This window comes from Glycine soja, chromosome 17, assembly GCF_004193775.1.
Source record: "Glycine soja cultivar W05 chromosome 17, ASM419377v2, whole genome shotgun sequence".
NCBI classification, from domain to species: Eukaryota; Viridiplantae; Streptophyta; class Magnoliopsida; order Fabales; family Fabaceae; genus Glycine; species Glycine soja.
Window position 1 is genome coordinate 31,215,812 of NC_041018.1, and position 26,099 is coordinate 31,241,910.

Here is a 26,099-nt window from a genome sequence, read left to right on the forward strand (position 1 = left end):
CGCGTGAGTGAATTGCGTTGTCATTCACGTGTCCTCCATTTTCGAGTCTGGAGCTGTATTCCATGATTGCCTAAGAGAGGAACCTCAAGGCAATCCTCCATTCTCGTCCTTTTCCGGAGCCACATGAATGTTATTGCTTAGGGTTGTTCATGTGTTCTCCACTTTTGAGTCTGGAGCTGTGTTCTATGATTGTCTAAGAGAGGACCCTCAAGGAAATCCTCCATTCTCATCCTTTTCCGGAGCCGCGTGAGTGAATTGCGTTGTCATTCACATGTCCTCCATTTTGGAGTCTGGAGCTGTATTCCATGATTGCCTAAGAGAGGAACCTCAAGGCAATCCTCCATTCTCGTCCTTTTCCGGAGCCACATGAATGTTATTGCTTAGGGTTGTTCATGTGCTCTCCACTTTTGAGTCTAGAGCTGTGTTCCATGATTGTCTAAGAGAGGACCCTCAAGGCAATCCTCCATTCTCATCCTTTTCCGGAGCCGCGTGAGTGAATTGCGTTGTCATTCACGTGTCCTCCATTTTCGAGTCTGGAGCTGTATTCCATGATTGCCTAAGAGAGGAACCTCAAGGCAATCCTCCATTCTCGTCCTTTTCCGGAGCCACATGAATGTTATTGCTTAGGGCTGTTCATGTGTTCTCCACTTTTGAGTCTGGAGCTGTGTTCCATGATTGTCTAAGAGAGGACCCTCAAGGCAATCCTCCATTCTCATCCTTTTCGGGAGCCGCGTGAGTGAATTGCGTTGTCATTCACGTGTCCTCCATTTTTCAAGTCTGGAGCTGTATTCCATGATTGCCTAAGAGAGGAACCTCAAGGCAATCCTCCATTCTCGTCCTTTTCCGGAGCCACATGAATGTTATTGCTTAGGGCTGTTCATGTGTTCTCCATTTTCGAGTATTGGAGCTGTATTCCATGATTGCCTAAGAGAGGAACCTCAAGGCAATCCTCCATTCTCGTTCTTTTCCGGAGCCACATGAATGTTATTGCTTAGGGCTGTTCATGTGTTCTCCATTTTCGAGTATTGGAGCTGTATTCCATGATTGCCTAAGTGAGGAATCTCAAGGCAATCCTCCATTCTTGTCCTTTTCCGGAGCCACATGAATGTTATTGCTTAGGGTTGTTCATGTGTTCTCCACTTTTGAGTCTGGAGTTGTGTTCCATGATTGTCTAAGAGAGGACCCTCAAGGCAATCCTCCATTCTCATCCTTTTCCGGAGCCGCGTGAGTGAATTGCGTTGTCATTCACGTGTCCTCCATTTTTCGAGTCTGGAGCTGTATTCCATGATTGCCTAAGAGAGGAACCTCAAGGCAATCCTCCATTCTCGTCCTTTTCCGGAGCCACATGAATGTTATTGCTTAGGGCTGTTCATGTGTTCCCCATTTTCGAGTATTGGAGTTGTATTCCATGATTGCCTAAGAGAGGAACCTCAAGGCAATCCTCCATTCTCGTCCTTTTCCAGAGCCACATGAATGTTCTTGTTTAGGGCTGTTCATGTGTCCTCCACTTTCGAGTTTGGAGCTCAGTTTCATGATTGCCTAAGTGCGGACCCTCAAGGCAATCCTCCATACTCCACCTTTGTTCGGAGCACCATGAATGTCATTGCCTAGCGCTGTTCATGTGTTCTCCCTTATCAAGTGCGAAGCTTCTGGTGACTGGGAAGCACGTTATTCTGTTGTTTTCCAGATCGGTTCCTTCGCCAAGTATGTGTATATCTGTATTATATTTGTTGTTCTGGTTGTTGTTTGTATTTTGTTTTGTGCAGATGAAAAAAAAAAAAGAAGAAGTAGAGATTAGAGTCTTCATTGCGAAAAGGGCAGGACGGACGAAATCAGTGTCCTATCTTTGCTTTCCTCTTATCTCCGATGAGAGGTAAGTAAAGAGGGGCAACTGTCATACCCTAATTTCGTCCGGGGATTATTACTTGATGACATGCAATAAATGAAGTCCCGAGACGTCTCCGAAATCGAAAGGAAGCAGGCTTGCGTGTTCCGTGAAATTCGGTAATGTGGCGGAAGTCGAAAAGAGGTGTTTTTGCGCAATCCGTAAGTTTCCGTGACTTCTTCGAAAGGTAAAAAAGGAGTAAATACATAATCCGTAAGTATTCGTAACCTTGCGGAAGGAAAATAAGTATCGTTACGAAATTCGTAAAGTTTCGTAACGTTACGGAAAAAGAATTACAAAAAAATAGAAAGGGGGGTGCATTTAGTAAAAAGGGCGGTGTAAATAACAATCAGGCCCACTTGGGCCTTCCAGAAGGCTGTTGCTTCTGGAGGAAGCAACCTGGCTCGCCTGGGCGAGCTGGGCGGCAAGCATCTCCCCTATTTTGCTATAAATAAGGGAGGAAGTGAAGAAGAAAAGGGTTCAGCCCCTTAGGCACTTTTCTCTCTTTCGAATTTGCTTGGAAAAATTGTTTCCGTGAAGAAAATCTAAGCCGAGGCGCTTCCGAAACGCTTCCGTAACGTTTCCGTGAAGAATTTCGCAAAAGGTTTCAACCGTTCTTCGGCGTTCTTCATTGTTCTTCGATCTTCAACGGGTAAGTACCTCAAACCAAGCTTTTCAATTCATTCTATGAACCCGTGGTGGTCCACATTGCGTTTCATGTATTTTCATTCTCGTTTTCATTTACTTTTTATACCGCCTTTTGACGTGCTTAAGTCATTTATTTAAGTCATTCCTCGCTTAATGTAAAAATAAAATAAATTTCCACCGATCGTTTGAATTGTATCATCCGGTAATTTTTGTTAAAATGAATTCCGACCGTTCGGTCGTGCCGTAACCACGTTGGAAATCAAAAAAAGAGGTAAAATAATAATATAATAACCAAAAAATATTTCTTTAGTAAAGTAAAGCGGAAAATCAATTGGACGTTTTCTCTTTGGGAGTTCTCATTCTTAATTGAATTGACTAAATAACTAAAGTGAAACTAAGGCTAAAATCAACTCGCCTAGTCAAGCTCGTCCACAAAAATAGGGTTTTGAAAATTTATCATTTCAGTTTTCTTACCAAGTAAAATGGATCATTTTTAAGGTCCAATGCCTTAAAATGATCACTTTTCAAGTAAAAAGAATCACTCGATTCACGCTTAAGGAAGAACTACGTAGGTCTGATTTCCTCTCCAAAGGAGGGTACGTAGGAGCAAAAGCCCCGCTTTTGTCGACCTCAAAAAATAAAAAGAAATAAAAGTTAAGGTAACACAATTCCACAATTCTAGAAATAAGGCTGTTGTCTTTCGAGACAAACGTAAGAGGTGCTAATACCTTCCTCAAGCGTAAATACAACTCCCGAACTTAGAATTCTCATTTTGACCGGTTTCCTTCGGTTTTCCCGGCGTTTTCCACAAATAAACGTTGGTGGCGACTCCGCGCACCTTTCCTCCTTTGGAAAGCGCATCCGTGAGCCTCGTCCTCGCTCGCCCGCGAAGGGCACGTTGCCACAATGCTTTTTATATTTTTTATTTTGGTGTGGTCGACAAGGGTGTTTCCCTCGCTCTTACGTATCCTCAATTTCGATGAGGAAATCAGACCTACGTAGTTCTTTTAGAACTAAGCGTTGGTTAAGTTGTTTTTATCTTTTTTAGCAAGATATATTTTAACCGAACAAAATGTCATTTAAGGCGTTGGACCATTAAACGATCTTTTGATTTTGAAAGGAGAGAAACGTTAAGGCGTTGGACCATTAACGATCTCTTGGTTTTTGAAAGTAGAGAAACGTTAAGGCGTTTGACCATTAACGATCTCTTAGGCTGGTCGACAAAAGCGGGACTTTTGCTCCTACGTATCCTCAATTGCGATAAGGAACTCAGGCCTACGTAGTTCATGCAAAAGCGGTAAAGTTATGGTTTGATTTTATGCTTTTGAACGGTCCATGTTAACCAGTAAAAGCAAAGAGGACCGTTTAAGGCGTTGGACCTTAAAATGGTTTTTTAGTGATTTTTGCGGACAAAGCTTGATTTGTGAGTTGATTTTAGCTTTAATTTCACTTTGGTTATTTAGTCAATTCATTCAAGGAAACTTCCAAAGAAAAACGTCCAATTGATTTTTTGATTATTTTATTCAAAGATATTTTGATTATTTTATTATTATTTTACCTTTTTTTGGTTTAACTGAGATTACAGCGAGAACGATCGGTTGGATTTTATTTTAACAGTAATTAAACGATATTATAACTTAAATGATCGGTTGAAATTCATTTTATTATTTATTAGATGAGAAAACGACTTAAATAAACGGTTAAAGCACGTTAAAAGGGGGTACGGAAAACAAACGAAATGAAAATAAAAGTACGCGAAACAAGTGGGGACCACTAAGGGTGCATAGAATGAATTGAAAGATTTGATTTCAAGAACTTACCGGTTGAAGACCGAAGAACGACGAAGAACAAACGAAGAACGATGAAGAACGATAAAGCATCTTCACGAAATCACTCACGGAAGCGTTACGGAAACGCCTCGGCTTGAATTTTTTTCACGGAAACAATTTTTTTCACTAATTTCGTGAGAATCCTCAAATACCAGAAGGACTGAACCATTTACTCTGCCCTCTTTCCCCTATTTATAGGAGAAAAGAGGGAGGTAGTTGCCGCTCAGCTCGCCCAGGCGAGCAGGGTTGCTTCCACCAGAAGGCACTGCCTTCTGTTGCCCAAGTGGGTCTGCTTGCTATTTGCACCCCCCTTTTTACTAAATACACCCCTTGTGTTTTTTTATTGATTCCTTTCTGAAACGTTACAGAACTTTTTACGGATTACGTAAAGACACCCATTTTCCTTTCGTAATGTTGCAAAACTTTACGGATTATGCAACAAGGCTCTTTTTGACTTCTGGAATGTTGTGGAACTTTACAGATTACGCAACAATGCTTCTTTTTGACTTCCGGAATGTCGCAAAACTTTACGGATTACCTAGCGATGGGCGTTAAGTACCTTGAGGCGGTCAAGCGAAGGTTGCATGCCACCAAACAATAGTCCCCGGATGAAATTAGGGTATGACAAATACCACACAACATAATCGATTACATTAGCTATTCTAGCTACACTTGATTCTGAAATAATTTTGTGGTTATGTTTTAATTTGTTATATCTTGGTTTAACATATTACGTAGTTACTTAAAGGTCTTACAGAATGAAGTTGAGCTTGAAATACCTTGTTACATGTATGTGTAAAAAATTACATCTAACCCAGATTAACTAATGAGATCAATAAGAACAATTTAATCAATTACATGTTGTATGTAACAAATTAAATTGATCTTAAACTCAAACCCAAGAGCCTCGAGAACACTTTAACATATTACATGGGTGATGCAACACATTATTTATGTTATATCTTTGAAATCTTATAAATATATGCACCTATTTCTCTCAATTTTCAAGCTCTTTGTGAAACAAAAACTTTCTTTAAGGTTAAAAAAAAGTATCGATGGGGTTTCACCAATATTGATATCTATTTTTTGCAAGATTCAAATCTTTCAAAGGATCAATGGCTTGAACATGTGGTTGGTTACCTTTGTGCTACAAAGATTAGATCATCACATCAAGTGAATTCGTTCCACGATCTTTGATTCAATTTCATGGTGTTTATATTACTAAGATAGGGCTTCTCAAGTTCTTGTGGTCTTGTAGAAGGGTTTTGTGATTTCCACTTGGAGGGTTCAAATTGGAAGGGAGTTTTTGAATTTATTTGTATGTGAAGTGCGCTTGTAATACCTTGAAATTTATAGTGTGTTATCCAACTTAGGTTATTGGATAAAATTGGATGTACATAAGTTATGATTAGACCAATATAAACCTTTGTCTCTTGATTTATATAATTTCTCTCTTGATTTATATAATTTCTCTCTTTAGATTTTAGTATCCAGTTTATGTAATTTGCAAGTGAATCCAAAGAATTATAGGTTTTAATTTGAAAAATGAATTGAAAATTATGTTTTTCTATCTTTAATTCTTAGATATTGATTTTAGGAAAATCTTGTTATAAAAAAATGGAAATAAGATTTTACTTAGAACTTAATAAGAATTGGTAAATTTTAGAATCCATTCAAACTCGCTTATAGATTCTCTGACCTGGTCCTACAAGGAGAATACCTGAAATGAAAAAAAATAATTAAAGTTTACTTATAAATAAAGGGAAAGAGGGGTGGTTTTAGTAAATAGGAAGGTGTGAATAGAAAAAGCCTAAATTATTCAAGCCACCGCAAGGAAATTGTAATCAAACAAGAAATGAAATAAAATAAAATATTTGGAAGGGGAGTTGTTATTGGCCCAATGGCTTTTGCTATTAGCCCCTATCATCCCCCAAAATTCTGAAATTATTCATCCTTGAAATGTACTATGAAATCATGTTTTTGTTGCATAACACGGAATGAGAAAATTATACACAATAAAATCGTATTTCTTTGTTTTTATGATTTTTTTATTAATTATAAATATAAGTTATGCTTTTTAAAGTAATTAAATTAATTGTGATATAACTTACCATTTTTAATAGTAGTCAGTATCTTTTTTAATTAAAATTAAATTAATTGGATACAAGTTACCATTTATAAAGGTAATCAAATTAATTATTATAACAATTAACCTTATTAATTGTAAACAAATTCATTCATAATATTATTTTGATTACAATTAAAAAGAGTAATTTATGTCATCGTTAATTTAAATTTAAATAAAAAAGATAATTTATGTAACAATTAATTTGATTACTGTTAAAAGGTAATGTATGTCATCATTAATATAATTTATATCAAAATTAATTCAAGTAAATAAAATAACTTAATTCGGTAATTAATTTTTTGTTAAAAAATACCTAATGGAAACACGTTTTATATAGAAAAGGGATGCAAAAAAATTACAACAATAGAAATGTGTTTTTGTTTTGGATTTTGTTCATGGAAACACATTTAATTTTTTACAATGAAAACATGTGTCCATTGTTATATTTGTGACAGAAAAAAAATGCAATGGAATCACTATATATATAACAAAATCATGATTCAATTATAATAAGGATGCAAAAATCGTATAACAATATAATCATGATTCTGTTATGCATTTTATTCAACAAAATCATGATTTGCATGAAGGATAATTCTGAAATAAAAAAAATTTAACCATTTGGTAGGGACCAAGAGCACTTTAATGCAAATTACTCTTGGCACCTACCAAGGGACTGATTTTTTTATTCCAAAGTCACCCTTCCTAGAATAAAATATACAACAAAATCATGATTATGTTTGATACATATACAACAGAATCACGATTTTGTTGTGTATTTTTTCTGCCCCAGACATAACAATAAAAACACATTTTCGTTGTATAAAAAGGGGTGTGAATAAATTACATTAGAGAAACATGTTTTTGTGTACAAAATCCAAAATCCTTTGTATAAATTTTTTGCACCTCCTTTTTATACAATGGAAATATATTTCCATACGTATTTTTTCAAAAAAAATTAATTGTAGAATTAACTTACCTTTTTTACTTGAATTATTTTTATACAACTTATTTTAATGACGACACATATTATCTTTTTTATTAGTAATCAAATTAATTTTTACCTAAACTACTTTAAATTTAAATTAATGATGACATAAATTAATTTTTTAATTGCAATCAAAATAATATATTTGATTAGGATTAATAAAGATAATTCTTATAATAATTAATTTAATTATGTTTGTAAATGGTAACTTGTATCCAATTAATTTAGTTATAGTTATAAAAGATATTGAGTACTATTAAAAATGGTAAATTATATCATAATTAATTTGATTATTTTAAAAAAGTAACTTGCATTTATAATTAATAAAAAGTCATAAAAACAAAAAAAATACAAAACGAAAATATGATTTCGTTATGTGTCCCAATGAAGATCACAACGTAATCATGTTTTCATTGTATATTTATTTATTTTTTTTAAATACAAAATAAAAGTGTGATTTCGTTGTATATTTCAACAAAAATTACAACGAAATCATGTTTCTATAATGTATTTAACGGAGGTGAGGGAAAAAAAACACGGTAAGAGGGAGGGAAAAGAAGGAGAGGTATTTGAATAGAAGGGTAAAATAGTCATTTTCTTGAAAAGTTTTAAGTTTTGTAAGGAGAAATAATAATTCCCTTATGAAAGTCATAAATAGATAAAATTTTAATTCATGGATCACAACACATGGAATTCCGACAACCTGCATGTCACTCCAAATTATAACATAACCTTGTAGCAACACTAAAAATGAAGGTCAGAATAGTGTTTGATATATATATATACACACACTAGTTTGCAACCTGTGCACATGCACATGTTGTTTGGTAAGCGTTCTCTAAATGTTGATGGACACCAAAATAATAAAGTTGATTAACAGGAAAATGGAGATTAACAGCAAAATAGGGTAAGTAAACATTAACAGAGTTTGTTGGAACTAAAGGTAGTCTAGTTGATGTCAGTATCCTCCCAATCCTCCTGCCTCCTAATTATGATATCCCAAATTTTTTTCATAATACCTATAATAAATAGAGATTTCATCTCCATCATCAAAATCCATTTCTTCAAGAAAGTCGTCCCATGGTTGGACACCACCTTTTCCACCAATAGCAGGATTCAACTATATAAGGTTTAATTGCAAACAGTATAGATTTTCATTTTCTGAAATGGAGTCAAATTTCATTAGACAACAACAACAACAACAACAACAACAACAACAACAACAACAACAAACAAGAACAAGAACAATAACAATAATAATAATAATAATAATAATAATAATAATAATAATAATAATAATAATAATAATAAATCCCGAAAACAGGAAACCTACCTATTTGAAACTATTCTTCTTTTCTTTCCTTACAAAGTTGAACGACCAAAGCAGTCCAAGATTATATAAAAAAATGGCCTAACTTAATGACAAAATTCAAAATTAGATAATCTCAATTATCAGAAGACATGACATTCTAGAGTCTAGAAAAGATGAAAAAACAAATGCATCAGAGCATGTGCACTCAGAATGCTTTTATCTAATAAGCACACTACCCTGTCAATCGTAGCATAATCAGATATCACCAACTGAAACTGAGCAAGAATCAGATTTAAATTAAATGCTTAAAAAATATAAAGCAAAGAATTAAGATGGGTAGAATTTAAATAATGCAGGAAAAAATGGTGGACAACTAAATTGAATTACTAGCAGCAAACAATAAGCATGAGAGAAGGTTAAAACCTCAAACAAAGCCTCAGCCAGCATGATTATTCTTGAAATACTTGCTTGAGTGCTAGATTCCTCAGCCATTGGGGAAGACTAAGATATTTAAGAGTAAATTAAATTAATTTCAATTTATAAATTAATACAATAAGGGTACCAACAACATTGCTTGAATAGATGCTATGAAATTAATTTCAATATATACATAAGAAAATACAATTAGGGTATTCTTCTTTTCTTTCCCTACAAAGAAGTTGAACGACAAAAGCAGTCCAAGATTATATAAAAAAAATGGCCTAACTTAATGACAAAATTCAAAATTAGATAATCTCAATTATCAGGAGACATGACATTCTAGAGTCTAGAAAAGATGAAAAATAAATGCATCAGAGCATGTGCACTCAATGCTTTTATCCAATAAGCACACTACCTTGTCAATGGTATCATAATTAGATATCACCAACTGAAACTCGGCAAGAATCAGGTTTAAATTAAATGCTTAAAAAATATTAAGCAAAAAATTAAGATGAGTAGAATTTAAATAATGCAGGAAAAAATGGTGGACAACTAAATTGAATTAAAGCTAGCAGCAAACAGTAAGTATGAGAGAAGGTTAAAGCCTCAACTGCTGGAGAAGTTGCACCATCAGATCCTCCAATTTCCTAAAACATGACTTGATGATGATGATGATGATGATGATGATGATGATGATGATGATGATGATGATGATGATGATGATGATGATGATGATGATGATAAAGAACAATAAATCCCGAAAACAGGAATGTGTTACTTCCCAATTCTTGACTTGAGAAACCAGCAAAGAACACAGGAACTTGAAATCCACTTCAGATTTACGACAGGAAATCTTCTATGCTTCAAGCAATGTTGCCTCTTTTGACTCAGTCATTTCAAAAGCTTTCTTATCTTCTTCTAGTGATTAAGCTAAAGAAAGAAACTTACAACCTCAAAAATCAAAAGGATAGATCAAAATAAAATTTTAAAAAGTGATTACTCGAGTTCGATTATCATTTATAAGGTTATTTTGCTTGTGATGTGAATCAGACTCGGAAGAACATGAAACATTAGCATTAGGTGGAATGGCGATGGAATTAAATGATGTATTTTGTAGATGAATTGGATTAGAAGACTGAAGGATGGAAGGCCAAAATATTTGTGGAACTGGAAAATGGTTATAAAGGAACCATGGACCATTACCGGATGAAGGTGTTATCTCAGCCACAGATGACACAGGCTCAACAGGAGTTTTCTCCACTTCAGTGTTTATTGACTTGGCTATCTGCAAATGGAAGATAATGTTGATTTACCTGTATTGATATACTTTCTTTGCAAACAAAAGTTATATTATGCTTACAGATTTCTACCATAGCAAAACATCTTACCTGTGTCTTCAAGTTCTTATTTGTAGTCTCCAAAGACTCATACTCTTTCAAAGACAATTCTTTCTCCTTTTTGTCAGAAATGCCACAAAATGAGATATAGTGAATGATCAGGTAAACATCAAACGGGATTAAATAAATTGAGAAATTATAAATATCTTAAATAGATGTTTCATACAAATAAGTGCAACAAAATAAAGAGGAAGTGGAAAAGGAAAATGTTAATAAGATATCAAATAAGAGATAGTACCATACCCTCTTTAGGTTTTCATTCTCTGCCACCAAAGTGGCAACTTTTCTAGTTAACTCCTCACACAGAGCCTGAAACATTTTTATATATACAGACATAAAAAGGGGCTAAAAAATTCAATGAGAGATCAATCAACCAGAACAAATAGACAGCTAAAAAAGAATCAAAGTTTTTTTTTAATAATAGTTCTTTTTAAATATCAGGTTTATTTTAAATTTATCATTCACATAAATAATATGGGATTGAAATCTGCAATAACCTTTACTTATAAAGGAAGACACACTGTTGCTATTAATCAACAATTCATCACAAAATAGCAAAGCAATAGAAGTAATATATTTGCTCTTAGTTCATAAATCACTTGGTTTTGTAAATTAATCATTCATATGTAAAACCTTTTACATATCAGCGTGCACTTTATAATATATTGGGAAGAAAAAATTATAATTAGAAAATAGAAAAGTAAAAAATTAGAATAAAAAATAAAAATGTCCGATAACAAATCAGTAGTAATACCCCAAAGATGTATAAGTGCGAGTGTCAATGTTAGAGAGAGGCAACTCAGCAAAGTAGTGGCGCACAGTGCCCAGTAGCACCTATTGGAGTCCCTTGTCCAAGAAAATGCAAACAAAAGCTCTAGTGCTGATACACTTCAGCCTAATAGAGCACATGTTGACCATGAGTGTCTGATAGTAATAACCCTTTCCTTGTTTTTGTTCTATGCAAGCACCATCAACTTAATTGCAAGCAATCAATTGGTAAAAAAAAATGAGATGAAGTGTACATAAATATATACATGTAACTACTCACCAAAAATGAAAGGAAGATGCTCAGAAAAAGGGAAAATAAGGGGATTAACACTTCATAATGCAATGATGTAAATGAAATCATTGAGAGAAAAATATAAATTAAAAACTTCAATAATGTAATGTACCTTTTAGAAGATAGTAGCATCAACCTTCAAGAATAAATATTCAGTCTCATGAGAAGCAACCAATTTCCAATTTTGTACCCTTTTATTTCATATCAAGACTGATTAGGCACCAACACAAAATGATTACATACCCTTGATTTTCTTTTGGTTAAGCATTTTCTTCTTTGATTAAGAGTTTTTAGACCCAGACACCTCTTTATCAAAGTACCTTGTAAATCAATAAGCTGCAAAGTTAAAACAAATAATCCACATCATGCCAAATATAACAATATCTCTTCAACCATAAAAATCATTTCAATGGATCTTGCTCTTAGAAATTTTTGAACACACCAAAAGATTTGTGGTTCTAATTTTCTCAATTGAGTTGACTTGACAACAATTAAAAAAAGCTTAATTCTATAAACTGAAAATTGTAATGTTTAATTTCAGCAAAAGGCAAGAATATTGACCACTATAGATCGAAGAGTCAAAGATCTTACACCAGCAAAGGGAAAACCATCTCGGGCCTTTAATAAATGGGAATGGAAGCTCCTGAAAAAAAGAAGCCGACATTGTGAAGCAAGCTTGGTGAGGAACTAATGGGGTATCAAAATTCAAATAGGGGTGTTTATGGGAAAGTTAATTACATATCCATGATGTAAGATCCAATTTCAAATTTTAATTGGAAAGTAAAGTAAGCAAATCTTTCCAACTGAAAATAACATAAACATGTATCTTGCAATTTATATTCTTAATTTGAAACTCAAAGCAGCAGACCAAAAATGCAGAACATAATGGCAGGGAAATTAAACTCAAAACCTCAAACATTGACATAATTAACAAAAAAAAAAAAAAAGAACTTAAAGAGAGCTGTTATAGTTACCTCAGTCCAAGGTTAATGATGGTTAGTTGCCAACTATTCTTCCTTGCTAGAGGTGCTACTTTGATCTCATGTCAGTGGTTAATGAATTTACTAAGCTCCCCGTGTTACAAAATTGTAACCCAATTTAGTCAAAAAAACAAACAACATAGAACTGTCTATAACAATGCCAAAAAAGATCAATAAAGCTAGATGAAATTATTAGTCCATGTAAGTATCCTAGGAAACAATATAGAAAGTCCACCCATGTTGAAAATTACCAAAAACACAAGCTAGACCGCTTTGCAGAATTACATGCTGCGAATTTGCCAAATAAAAAACAATAATCAAGATTGGAATAATAATGTTAATGATCTTCGATAGAGAATAAAAACAATTATGAAAAGCAAATTAATAAAAAATGAAACCTACGGAGATTAGCAAATCAATAAAAGATGAAAAGCAAATTAATAAAGGGAGTGGGAATTAGCAATAAGGGAAAGGGCCTTATACGATAAGTATCCATATCCTCTGTAACCTTCGATGGCCCCATGAATCTCTTTCCTACGGAGGAAAACGGTGACAACCTATTGAAAAAGATAGAAGGAAAGGAAAAAAAGATCGAGAAAGAAAAAACCTTTGCGAGTAAGATGCTGTGAGCTGCAAAGCTTGCATGCAAATCCAGATAAGTAAGCACGGAGGAAAATGCAGGAAAACACGTAGAGTTTCCCATAAAACTCTGAACAAAATCAATATACAGCAATGAAGCATCCATAAAGACCACAAAAATATATAAGCAAAAGATCATGTAAAATTACATGCAACGAAAAACAGTTATCAAAAGAAAATTCATAAAAGATGAAACCTAATTAGGCGCTAAATATCCACATTTTTTTATTCAAAAACTATAAACGGTGAATTTCAAAAAGAAAGAAAAATGAATTGGGAATGAGAAGAAGAAAAAGAAAGGAAAAACTTGAATTTGAACAATACAGGAAGCTCTGTGGCATGTAATTGAGGCGTGGCTTTTTGCTTGCTCTAGCACCAGCTCCCTCAACCTACGTGTCAACAAATGAAGAAGGGCAAACTACATGTGTCAACAAATGAAGAAGGAAAAAATACATGTGTCAACAAATGAAGCAAGGTTAAAATGACCATAAACCCAGGAAAAGAGACAGGTGCCAATTTTCTAAGAAGGGGCACACCATTAATTTTCCTGAGGTTCTCTTTTATAATATAGTAGATAGTAGAGATAGATAGTATATATATATATATATATATATATATATATATATATATATATATATATATATATATATATATATAAGTTAGTTAAGAGTAAAATAAGAGTTTTAAATGTAAAGTTAAAGTAATTTGATAATTGTATAAAAAATTAAATTACTAGTAAGTTGAAATTTTTTAATAGTGTATTTTTAGAATTTGAAATAAAGAAGAAAAAGGAGAAGTGTAAGTCAAAAGTTTTTAAAAATTAGCTTAAAAAATCATAAAAATGTTTAGAAGTTTCTTTTCTCAAATGTTCTTTGACTCAATTTTTTCTTTTAAGTAGCATAATCAACTTAACAGTAAGTAAGACCTAAAACAAATTTTGAGAGAGATTGTTTTAATTTAAATAAGAGTTGTGTTGAATTTTTTTTCAACAAATGAGATTTTTTTATATTAAAATTTTTTAGCAAATATTATTTTATTGGTGAGTCTAAAACTTAGACTTTAATTGTTTTGTTGTTGGATTGACCCTCTTAAGAAAAATGAATCTTAAAATAACCCTACTCAAATATTGTGGAATCTTCATCATGTAGTTGCAACTTGCGAAAGGTCCAATACTAATTTTCCTAGTGCTCACCACACATTGTCCCTCAGTTAATTTAAGAATCATTTAGGTGTTAGGTTCTTAGAACAATATTAAAAAATCGTAAGACATAATTTTATGTTGACAGTGGACAAACGCTAATACGCAAACGGAATATGCTATCAGTTGATTAAAACATTTTTAAATAACAATTAAGTTAGACATTGTGCTTGATTCTGATGTGATTTTTTAGAATCTTGTGAAAACATAATAGGATAACTAAGAAATTGCATTATAAAAGTAAGGGAATCCTCTTAAGTCTTAAACACGAAAGGGAATACAATAATTATTTTTATTGACCAAATTATACATAATTAGTAGGAATCAAATCCTATCACCAAAAGAAAGGAAGAATAAAATCCTCAACTATGTCCTTTGTAATGTGGTTTTTAGTGTCCCCAATTAGCAAAATAATCCATTAAAGATTTAAGAATTTTCTTTTTTTAATTAAGATTAAGGAGAATTTTACAATATACTCATATTACGTTTGAAACGACACAATTTGGATATACATAAATTTTAATTATTTTTAATGAAAATAGTACGTGGTAAAAATAAATAGTCATATATCTTTTAAAACGAGATCAGGTTAGTTATACCTTATGGTTTAAGCAATTAACATAATTTTTTTGCAAAAGAAATACAATAAATAGTTAATTTGTTTTTTTTTTTTTGAAAAAAAATGAAGTTACGTGCCCAAAATAAATTATTTCACAAGCTTAGTCGCTGTGAACTTGTCATTCTATGAACTATAGCTTGAATTTTAAATTAATATGATTGATCGAGGCCGTACCCGAATCAAATAAACATGAAAATGCAGTAACTAGGAAGTGATCCTAGGTCGTTTCCCAACGAACAGTGACAAACCAAATGTTCATAATATACTTGCAGTAACACTAACGATTGGGGGGGTTTGTTTGTTTTGTGATTAAAGAGCAGAACAAGTAAACTGGAATACGAAACTACTAATATTAAAAACGGGTTGTTTCCTTTGATTCAAAAGTCATTCTCTTATCCTGGGTTATGGAGAATTCGTCCTTAACAGTCAACCACTTAATCCAACCCTATTTCAATTTACCAAGCGAAAATCAACTTAGGGTTTTCAATACGTGATTAGGCACCACATACACCAGTTAGCCCTTCGTCCATTAAGCATGAACGCAAGTTAGGCTCAGAGGCAATTAATCAAACACTAAGCGTGCACTGATTAATATTCACGAATTTGGGACAACTGATGAAGGAAAAACTGCCAGGAAACCACATTACAAGCGAAACCTCAAAGAGATTTGGGCTTCGTCCTCAAAAGGAAACAACACCAGAAAATCTAGCCTTCCATGGATTCAAACAGAAAACACAAATGAAACATGAAACAGAAACGTAAATGAACAGAAATGTAAATGAGACAGAAACGTAAATGAGAGTAGAAGAAGAAGCAAGAACGAAAACGAAATTGTAATTAGAAGCAGAAAACGTAAAATTGCATTACGTGAACAGTAACATCAAAGCAGAAAACGTAAAACCCTAAAACAAAAGCTCTGAATAATGAATAGCATAACATAATGGCCTTGCACGAATCCCAAGGCTGCTATTTAAAAAGAGTCATTCAAAGTCATTGGGCCCTATTACAATACTCTGGCCCAAAACGAAATAAACACTGAACAACATAAAATAAAATTGCGAAATTTCCTAATTAGAAATTAACTAAGGTAAGCGCTGCTTTATTTGCCCTCTTCAAGTCCATAACCAAAATCCGGATTAAGCCCAATGTTTCATTAATTCCTAAAATTAGATTAAAACATCAAATTAGTTAAATGAGCTCAAATAATAAAATTGTCTGATTAATTGACAATTAAGACCAATCAATAATTAAAATGGTGCAAAAAGGGTTTAGAAAATAGAAGAAAATGATGGCACATATCTATATTAATACCTCATGGTATATACCGTAAAACAAATACTTCTTGGTATATATGTATGCTCTTTATTTCAACTCGATCCGGTCCAAGTGGAATTGAAAAATATCAAAATGTCGAGTGAAAATAATAAAGAGTTAGGTGAATCCGGAGGCTACTTATGAGTTCACAGAGAATAAAAAAATAATTCTAAAAGTGACTCATTGCCCACTTGTTTCTCAAATGTTCCCAAATATTACAGTATAATTAACACTAAGTTTTGGAAAATTGTCATCTATCAACGTAGTTTGATGGAATAATTTTATATACTCAAATTGTTGCACATAAATCACATGTAACATGCTATGGAGAGTTGGTTTGACCGCGTTTTGCCCATGGCAAATGTATAATTTTAATTTTGGGAGTTATTGTTATGGCTGCTGATTATGCTTAGATCTCGATAAGTAGCAGAAAATATGAGATAAGAGATGTTTCCGATCAATATCAATGTAAATTTCCATATTTTCATTTACTTGCTCCAATTTAAACAGTTTTCTTTATAATTTTGAGTTATATTTATGCCAATTTTATGTAGTCGTTTACAACATTTCTTTTATCACAAATTCTTTTTGGTAGTAATATAGTGTAACAATTAACCTCATTACCACGATAAGCTAAAAAGATCTTTAGAATGGACTAAAAACTCAATCGAGGAACAAAGTCCATTCCTTTAGGCAATTGCTTATTTTGGGAATTGATTTGTATTAACCAATACAATGACTAATCATTTTTCATACCAACTATACTTAAAAAAAAAAATACAAAAATATGAACAACTAAATAAGTTTGATTCAAGATTTAGAATTAAATAGTGATGTATCTGGCTTTGATTCGATTTTTAAAATTAAAATGTTAGTTAAATTAAGTATAAATATAATTTGTAGTTAAATAAGGTTATGTTTAACAAATTATTTAAGTTAATTTTTAATTTTTTTACTTATTGAAAAATTTATTTAACTATTAAATAAATATTTTTTTAATAATTTTTAACGTCTTTTAAAATTCTACTTCAAATGATTTTTTTAAAACACGAGCTTCTAACTTTTTATATTTTATTCTTTTTTATCCTTTAAATATCTATTAAATTTCATTATTATACTTTTTAAATATAATAGAATTTTACTATTTATTTATTTTTTATTCATTCCTCCAACACATTTTTTTGATATTACACTATTTTTATTTTAATAACTTAATTATTTATAATATTTAATCTATTATTTTAATATTATACTTCACAAAATTGACAATGGAAAATGTTAGACTTATTTATTTTTTAAATAATTTTATATTATAATATTTATTTTAACTAGTATGCTTATTAACATATAAAAGTATAGTGTCTACTTAAGTGTAATTTTTAGTTAATTTTAAAGTTGATTGAAATTATTTTAAATTATAGTATAGATTAATAGTAGAATAAATAATATGAAAGATATAATATTTAAAATTAAAAATATAATGGAAGCAATTCATCTATAAATAAAAATTGCAAGAGTTTAAAATTATTTGAAAACTATAATTATAACACCTCAAAATGTATTTTTATCCATAAAATAAAATTAAAAATAATATATAAAAATATCATATAAATAGCCATTTAAGTCATTTTATATTTTTAGCTACTTCAATAAATAATTTTATCAAGCATTTATGATTTAATAAGATAGCTTATAAGTTTTAGCATTTAGCTAGTTATGTTAAGTATAACCTAATTTGATTTAATTTTGAATAAAATTTTAAAATTAAATTAAATCAAACCAAATATATGAATTCCGATCCTTTGCATACCACTAAATTATAAGACTTGCTAGCAAGTAATTTTTCATCAACAAGTGTATTAAATATAGTATAAATCGGAGGAGAACGGTAGAGAGAGAAAGCAGAGAAGAAGATTTTTTCGAGAGAATGATAATTATGTATATTATTTTCAAGAGGAGTAGACTATTTATAAATATAAAATATAATTGGGGAAGTTGCAAAAGATAAACATAAATAAGGAAAAATCATAAACAATAATAACATATCTGATCAAAGATATGAGCATCCATAATTAGATTATTCATAACACTCCCCCTTGATGTCCATCATCTAAGAATGTGTCTCGTTAAAGCCTTGCTAGGAAAAATCATATGGGAAAAAACTTACTAAAGGAAAAAGAGTATATCATCTTTCAATACATAATCACCTGCCTCATTAAAAATCTTGTCAGGAAAACTCAATGGGACAAAACCATGCCAGAGGAAAAAAGAATGCATAATGTATTTATTTATCCCCCTCATGCAGGCAATCATCTTTAAGATGAAGAAATTCAATCTTGTGAGTTAGTTTCTCAAAAGTCTTCCGTGATAATGAATTTGTAAAAAAAGAAATCTTCTAGATTCTCACGTGAACGATATTATATCACCATTCTTTTGAAGATCATGGGTGAAAAAGAACTTTGGTAAAATATGCCTTGTTATATTTCCTTTGATGTAACATTCTTTCAATTGAGCAATACATGTAATATTGTCTTCACATATGATTGTCGATGTCATTTTTCCTCATGTTTGACTAAAATTTCTGCATGATTTGTTGATGTGCCTATTTTGGCTTGTTTCACATATTATCGTGGAATTGTTGTATCACCTCATGTAAACTTATGATATGTCATTAAGAGGATATGAAAAATAATCTCTAAAATAACGAAGTACATGCTTAAATGTTTTCATATTGGTTAATAATTATATTTTGCTATTGAATAAGAGGGAAATGATATATTAGGTCATGTATGCATAGTAAAATATATTAGTGTTTCAATAACACTAAGACATGGTACTTCAGGACCAAGTACTTCTTCATCCTTTTTCACAACATCTAAAAGGATCTTATTTCACATCTAGAGACCTTTAATCATTGGAACATATAGTGAATGTGATTTTTCATATAAAACCTTTTAAGCACCTTTGCAATATAAGATTCTTAGTGCACAAATTCTATTATTTATGTTGGACAAGTGGCCTCAGAAAATTTTAAGAAGGGGGGGTTGAATTAAGATTTCGTTGACTATTCCTAATTAAAAATTTCCCTTTCTTAGATATTCCCTAGATTCAATTATTTCTTTAATTGTAAGTTACTCGAGTAACAAATAAGGAGAAGTAAACTTAAAGAAATATAAACACAACAGAAAGTAAAAGAGATTAAGGGAAGAGAGAATGCAAAAAAAGATTTATACTGGTTCGGCCACAACACGTGCCTACGTCTAGTCCCCAAGCAACCCGCTTAAGATTTCCACTATCCTTGTAAAATCCTTTACAAGCAATGAACCACAAAGGACTTCCCTCCTTTGTGTTCAGTGATTACAACCAATAAGTTATTCCCACTTCTTACAATGAACCCCAAGGAACGTTGGTCCCTTGTGTCCAGCGATAACAACTAAAAAGTTATACCCACTTCTTGCAATGAACCCAAAAGACGTTGGTCTTTTGTGTCCAGTGATCAACCAAGAAGCAAATCCTGCTTCATGTAATGAACCCAAGGAACGTTGGTCCCTTGTGTTCAGTGTTTGCAACCAAGAAGACCTTCTCTTGAAAACAGTCACCAAGAGTAGGTCTCTTGAAAAACTTTTTGTAAGAATGAAGGAGAGGAAGAAAATAGAATAGCACAAGTTTTTGACCAATGAACTTTTCTTGACAAAGCAAGTGTTGAACAAAAACTCTTAGAAAGATGTTGTGAATGATTTTCTTGAAATTCGTGCCATGGTCACATATTTATAGCCATTTGATGGGTCTTGAAGAAACCATGTTAAAAGTTGTGACTTTTGGCAATTTCTTCAAAACCAGTCACTTTAAGAAAGTTGTTACTCTAGGCAATTTCTTCAAAAACCAGCCACTTTAAAAGTTGTGACTCTTGGCAAAAACTAATCACTTTAAAAGTTGTGACTCTTTGGAAATTTATTGTTGAAAACCAGTCACTGGTAATCGATTACCATTATGATGTAATTGATTATACAATTTATTTTATCAAAAGTTGTGACTCTTCATGTTGAGGTTTGAAATCCAACGTTCAAAAACCACCGGTAATCGATTACAAATATTGTGTAATCGATTACACTATTTTGAAAATATTTTGTCACAAGTTGTGACTCTTGAGATTTGAAATTCAACGTTCAAAAACATTGGTAATCGAGTGCATGCCCATGGTAATTGATTACTACTTTGTAAAATAGTTGTCATACCCTAATTTCGTCTGGGGATTATTACTTGATGACATGCAACCTTTGATTGGCCGCTTCGAGATACTTGGCACCCTTTGTTGCACAATATATGAAGTCCCGAGATGCGCCGAAAATCAAAAGAAAGCATGGTTACGCAATCCGTGAGTTTCCGTAACTTCTTCGAAAGCTAAAAAAGAGTAAATACATGATCCGTAAGGTTCCGTAGCCTTACGGAAAGAAAATAAGTGTTGTTACGAAATTCGTAAATTTTCGTAACGTTACAGAAAAAGAATCGGCAAAAAAAATGAAAGGGGGTGTATTTAGTAAAATAGGGGTGCAAATAGTAATTTTCGAATCTGGCACTTCTAGATGTTCCTGGGCAATTTCTTGCTTAAGGTGGAAGCAACCTAGCTCGCCTGGGCGAGCTGAGCTCGCTTGGGCGAGCTAGGTGGCAACCACCTCCCCCGTTTGGTTAAAAAATGGGATTCCGGGACACCCGTAATGCTTTCGTAAAATTCCTATAACCCTAAATAAGTATATTTCACTTAATATGGGTGAGAGGGAAGAGAAAAAAAGAATAAAATCAAGTCTTATATGCTTCCATAACTTTTCCGTAAATTACGAAAGAAGGGGGTGCAAATAGCAATTTCGAAATTTTGAATTGGGCCTTCCAGAATGATTTTTTGAAGCCTGGGCGAGCTGGGCGGCAACCTCCTCCCCCTTTTTCCTATAAATAGGCTGAAGGGGGCTGTTCTAAAGGTCTGGGATCCCCCTGGTGATGTATTTCAACTGTTTTGGGTGAAAAAAAATTGTTTCCGTGAAGAAAATCCAAGCCGAGGTGCTTCCGTAACGCTTCCGAGATGTTTCCATAAGCAAATCCGTGAAGGTTTTCCTCCGTTATTCACCGTTCTTCATCCGTTCTTCGTTCTTCAACGGGTAAGTTTCCAAATTGAACTTTTTAATTCATTCTATGTACCCGTGGCGGTCCCCATTTATTTTGTGTACTTTTATTCTCGTTTCATTTACTTTCCGTACTCCCTTTTGACGTGCTTCAGTCATTTATTTAAGTCATTTCTCGCCTAATCAAAAAATAAAATAAATTTCCACCGATCATTTGATTTGTAATATCCGTTAATTTCAGTTAAAATGAATTCCGACCTTTCGGTCGTGCCGTAACCACGTTGGAAATCAAAAAAAGAGGTAAAATAATAAATATAATAATAAAAAAATACCTTTTAGTAAAATAAAAGCGGAAAAATCAATCGGACGTTTCTCTTTGTGATTTCTCATTCTTAATTGAATTGACTAATAACTAAAGTGAAACTAAGGCTAAAATCAACTCGCCTAGTCAAGCTCGTCCACAAAAAAAGTCACTAAAAAGGGTTTGAAAGTTTATCATCTCAGTTTTCCTTATCAAGTAAATGGATCATTTTTAAGGTCCAACACCTTAAAATGATCACCTTTCAAGTAAAAAGAATCGCTTGATTCACGCTTAAGAAAGAACTACGTATATCTGATTTCCTCTTCGATGGAGGGTACGTAGGAGCAAAAGCCCCGCTTTTGTCGACCTCAAAAATAAAAAAGAAATAAAAGGTAAGATAACACAATTTCACAATTCTAAAAAATAGGCTGTTGTCCTTTGAGACAAACGTGAGAGGTGCTAATACCTTCCTCAAACGTAAATACAACTCCCGAACTTAGAATTTTCGTTTTGACCGGTTTCCTTTGGTTTTTTTGACGTTTCCCACAAATAAACGTTGGTGGCGACTCCGCGCATCTTTCCTCCTTTGGAAAGCGCACCCGTGAGTTGTAGATGCAATTGGCTTTGATGTTTTGATGATGATCATGATGATGTGTTGCAATTGATGCAAATGGGCTTTTCAAGATTAAAATTCAAGACAATACTTCAAGATTACAAGTCACAACATCAAGATGATCACTAGAATATTAGGAAGGGAATTCCTAATTGAATTAGCAAAGGTTTGGCCAAGTGATTTAAATTAAAAAGTGTTTCTCAAAGGTTTTACTCTCTGGTAATCGATTACCAGAGGATGTAATCGATTACCGGTGGCCAAATACGTTTTATAACAGCTACAAAAATTTGAATTCGAAATTTTAGACTGTGTAATCGATTACACAATTTTGGTAATCGATTACCAGCAGTTAGTAAACGTTTTAATTCAAATTTTAAAAGTTGTAATCGATTACACAATTACTGTAATCGATTACCAGACAGGATTTTCAGAAAAATAATTTCAAGAGTCACAACTTTTCAAAGGCTTTATTCATGACCACCAATGGTCTATATATATGTGACTTAAACACGAAATTGCTTAGAGATTTTTCAGAACAACAAAGTGTTTATCCTCTCAAAGAGCAAATTCATTTTATTCTCTTAAGAATTCCTTGGCCAATTCAATTGCAATTCATTAAGGAATTATTTGAGTGCTCAATCTGTAAAATCCATCTCTTTCTAGAGAGATTTGTTCTTCTTCTTCTTCTTCTCATTCTCTAAGGGATTAAGAGACTGTGAGTCTCTTGTTGTAAAGGATCTCTAAACACAAAGGAAGGATTGTCCTTGTGTGTTTAGAACTTGTAAAAGGAATTTACAAGATAGTGGAACTCTCAAGCGGGTTGCTTGGGGACTGGACGTAGGCACAAGGGTGTGGCCGAACCAGTATAAAACTGAGTTTGCATTTTCTCTTCCCTTAATCTCCTTTATTTATTATTGCTTTATATTCATATTCAAATTGTTTCATTTGAATTAATATTTAAGAAGATTGTCATTAAGGGAATTCATAACATGAGTAAAAAGTGAAATAGATTTTTAATTAGGTGAAACAGTTTGGAATATCTTAATTCAACCCCCCCTTCTTAAGATATCTGAGGCCACTTGTCTAACATGAGCCTCGCCTCGCACGCCCGCAAAAGGGCATGTTGCGACAATAGTTATAAAACTGTTTTGAGCTTCTGGTAATCGATTACTGCCTTATGGTAATCGATTACCAGAGAGTAAAAACTCTGGTAAAAGATTTTCTTTGAAAAATTCTTTTGGACAAATTGTGCTATTCAATCTTTTCTTTGAAAAATTCTTTTTATACTTACCTTGATGTTTTTCTTGAGGTTCTTGCATATCTTGAGTCTTCTCTTGAATCTTCACTTGAATCTTTTTTATTTCTTTAATCTTGTGTAAATGTATCTTTGATTCTTGAAACTTGATTGAATCTTGATTCTTGACTTGAGTCTTTGGCATAATCAAAATAAGCTTGGAAGTTTTGCTTCCACAATTTAAATACTTAATTTTCCAACAGAACTTTGTGCTTCCTAGGTCCTTTATCTTAAATTATTTCTTTAATCAATCCATAGTTTTTGGAAGCCCTTCAAGAGTTCCAATAGTATTTACATTATCTACACAAATAACAACTATGGAAAATCTATTTTCATATTCTAATGAAAATACATGCACAAATAGGATTTTTTTTATCCTTCCTTTAGCAAGTACTCACTAAGTTCATTATACAACATGTGACTTGATTGTTTTAGTCCATAAAGAATATGCTTCTCAAGAATATGCATTGTTGGGCAAATTATTTCCTTCAGAGAGTTTCATCCAAATGTCATTATCAAGAGAGTCATATAAGCAAGATTGCATGTCCCAAAGAAAATATTAACATTTTAGCTCTCATGAGTATATGAACATTTTCCACAGTATGTTCAACATAAATTTCAATTATCATACAATACTCTTTAAAAGCTTGAGATGTAAACTCACCAACATTATCACAACTGATTTTCTTGAGATAACAATCTCACAAACTCCTAGTTGCAAATTGACACCAAACAAAAGTTGAACCATAAAATATCTAAATAATCCCTGTGGTTGGTGTGATCCATAAGTATCAACCTATATTTGCTCTAAAAATGTAAGGAATTCTTTATCAATTCTTTTGTTGGTGGTCTTATTATCAACTTATCTTGGGAACACGTAGTACGTGAGAAATCACTTAACAAAAGATTCTCATGGATCTCTAATGGGTGTTCACATGAATTTGTAACTACTTTTTGCATCATAATAAACCTAGAATGCCCTAAGCGGTCATGCTAAACAAAAAAATTTGTTTCATAAACTTCTCGTGAATGATCAATATTATTATATTTATGTTTTTTTCAAAACTTTAAATATGTATGCAGTTGGTATAAGCAAATGAGAAGTAGTAAAGAAAGATACAATACACAAATAAATTATATTGGTTTACCTCAACTTAGACTATGTCTAGTACCTACACTTGTAGGTTTTTCTGCTAAAACCAAGCACCCTTACAAGTAACATTCTTTCTTTTTAAAGCCTCCATAAGCTCCCAACACCTCAGTATTCTAAACCTCTAAAGGTTTAACTAAGTATTCTTTGCTAGCCTTTGCAAGCTAATTATTATACATGATGATTTTCAATCAAAGGAACTTAATGAAGACAATTGTCCTAGTCAAAGAACAAGTAACTAGTAGAACGAAGATTGTAGAACATTTCACTACAATTACAAAACATCTACAGAAGACATGTTGCAACAACAATCTCCATAAAACTTCTCATGATTCAAATTTGAAAATCATGAGGAACCACTAAGACTAACAACTAGCACTCAACGGATCCTTCAACGCATACATTTTGAATTCATAGAGTGTAAGCTAACAAATAATGGAAAAGAGAAGAGATGCAAAAGACAACTCATTAAGTTGCAGAAGAGAAAGGTTGAAGATGCATAGAATGACTAGTTACAAGTACTTGGCTTACTGATGCAACAATTTGATAATTGAACCCAACCCCCAATGACCACAAAAGATCTTTCTCTATATTTATCAAAATCAAAGGAGCATCTTGCAAAGAAGTTAAAGACTCCTTTGACAACATAGTAGATGACGTTGACTCTTTCTCATAAGAGGATAAAATGTAAAAAGTTGGGAGTTCTATCAAATTTGATTAATATATTTACTTTATTGTAGTGACTCACGGAGAAGAACATAAAGCTACCATGGATGTTAACTTACATGTAAGACAAATGCTAACCAATGCCTTTAGGCACTAGTTAAGGAAGTAAAAAAGGAAAGTTTTCCACTAGGATGCATAAAAATGTGCCCTCTATGACTTTTAAATGCATTCCCATGTGATTTCAAATAAAATCTTTATTCTTTTAATTCTTTAAGTAGTTCTCTTAAATAAGGTGGATTGTGTAATTTATTTAAATAAGTTTTCAAAAACTTCCCCAAATCTTTAGTTATACAAACTACTTCATTTCTTAGTTATTAAAACTAAAGATGGTTCGTCTAATTTATCAGAAGAATTGGCTTTGTAGATCCAGTTGTGTTATAGTCTGAAGCTTTAGATTCAATAATTTTGACTTTGAGAGCTTTAGACAACTCTTATTTTTTTTTTTATGATCTTGAGGGAAGCAGAATCTCTACAAAGCAATTGA

General features: G+C 32.4%; 1 long non-coding RNA gene across 3 annotated transcripts; it reads right to left on the bottom strand.

Annotated features, from left to right (window-relative positions):
• Positions 1 to 8,692: 8,692 nt before the first annotated feature.
• LOC114392953 lies at positions 8,693 to 13,565 on the bottom strand. Of its 3 annotated transcripts, none has more exons than XR_003662438.1 (6): positions 12,642 to 13,562; positions 11,780 to 12,310; positions 11,362 to 11,502; positions 10,851 to 10,916; positions 10,599 to 10,664; positions 8,693 to 10,495 (listed from the first exon to the last, which is right to left on the bottom strand). It is a non-coding gene; the product is annotated as an uncharacterized LOC114392953 (long non-coding RNA). The 3 variants fall into 3 exon arrangements; XR_003662437.1 differs by having other exon boundaries at positions 11,362 to 12,003; positions 12,259 to 12,310; positions 12,642 to 13,561; XR_003662436.1 differs by having other exon boundaries at positions 11,362 to 12,310; positions 12,642 to 13,565.
• Between the last annotated feature and the right edge of the window lie 12,534 nt (positions 13,566 to 26,099).